The sequence below is a fragment of the Rhea americana genome, unplaced genomic scaffold (assembly GCF_003343005.1).
Source record: "Rhea americana isolate MKP2758 unplaced genomic scaffold, rheAme1 scaffold_355, whole genome shotgun sequence".
NCBI lineage: Eukaryota > Metazoa > Chordata > Aves > Rheiformes > Rheidae > Rhea > Rhea americana.
In genome coordinates this window covers 283,557-285,285 of record NW_028186485.1, presented here as the reverse complement: position 1 = coordinate 285,285, position 1,729 = coordinate 283,557, and positions in this window count along the sequence as shown.

Below are 1,729 nucleotides of genomic sequence, written 5' to 3'. Positions count from 1 at the left end.
TAATGGCACTGGAACAGGTTGCCCAGCGAGGTTGTGGAGTCTCCTTCTCTGAAGATATTCAAGGCCCACCTGGATGCAGCTCTGTCTAACAYGSTCTAGGAGACCCAGATTGAGCAGGGCGGTTGGACTAGATGCTCTCCAGAGGTCCCTTCCAGCCTCAACCATTCTGTGATCCTGTGATAATGTCAGAGGTAGCCTCCACTGCAGACAACAGTGAGTTCCTTCTTGTTTTCTTATATAAGGCAGCCTTTTTGAGCTGTCTCATTTATTTCCTCTCCCTTGTCCAATTCAGGCTTAAGGCTTACTGTCCAATTCAGGCTTAAGCCTTTTCCTCAGTCATCTTGGAGTGGGCAGATCTTACTGGTGATTTGCTGTCACTGATATCACCTGCAATGTCCTCTTGTGTATGCTGTGCTTCTTACACAATTCTACATTTTGAGCAGAGGCAAGTCCTAAAAGAGATATTTTTGCAATCCTGTCCCAATCACCTGAATGATTTATTGATATCAATGAGAGCAGATGCAAGGAATATTCATAAAAAAAGTTGATGAAAACCAAAGCATAGAGCCTTGTCATATTTCCATTCTATCAGAGTCTAAGAGATGAGATGAAAAATAATTCATTAAAAATGTTTGATAACATTGGTTATGATAGAGAATAGGAATAAGGGGATCCTGAATGTTTATTTGCCTGGAGAGTGCTAAGGGTTTATCAGGCATATCATAAAAATAAAGGCGACAGCAACAGAGGTGATCTTCTAGTTACCCAGAATGATGTAAATTAAATTAAACTAGATAAAATGTTAGAGATTTTTAAAACAACTGTTAGATTATAGATTTATTCTTTGTTCTCCCAGAATATCCCTTTCCTACAAGAGTCCTTTCCTTTTTAAATTGTTCACAATACATCAAAGTAGGAAGAGACTCCAACTTTAAAAAAAAGTTAAGTAAATAAAAGGTGAAATATTTCTTCATATTACTAAATGAATTTAAAATGAAATCTAAATAAAAGTTTCCTAGAAATTAAGGCATTGTACTTGAAATATGTTTTTCATAATAATATATTAGCTAAAAGCATCATTCATTTTAGTTATTTTAATTTCAATACTCAGTGTTTATTTAGGGTTTATTTTTAATTTAGTTTCTTTCACAAATATTTTTTGTCTCACTTGAATAAAATCTTGCTATATGTGAAGACAAAAAGAAAATTGAAATCTTTGGGAAAATAATCAAAATTTGCCTAACCAAAATGCCTACTAAGATTAAAGTACGTCTTTACCCCTGTGGTTAATTCACTTTAGATGAACATAGATAAATTTGTTTTTCAGAAAAGGGTCTTCTTTTCACTTATTTTCACAGTATGTATCACCTAGTGTCACTTAGTATCACCCAGTATTTTGTGAAATTGGCAGGAGACGTCAAATACTTTTGGTTTTGCCAGTGCCTAATATACCATCCCTTCTATCTGTGAATCTGAGATCAGATAGCACATTTAGACAAAAAGATATATTATAAAATAAAYTTCTTTTTAACGCTAAGAAATTTGAGTTTTTGGTAAGAATTCTGAGCAGTTTATATTTGTTTAATTCTTTACCTTATAAAAACACTATCTGTTCCTGCAAAGTTTAAATTAGTGACGATACTAAAAGAAAATCTGTTAGGTGAATTTGAATAGGGTGGTGACAAAGTGAAATCAACACTAAAATTTGCAATCTCTTTTTGTCATATTT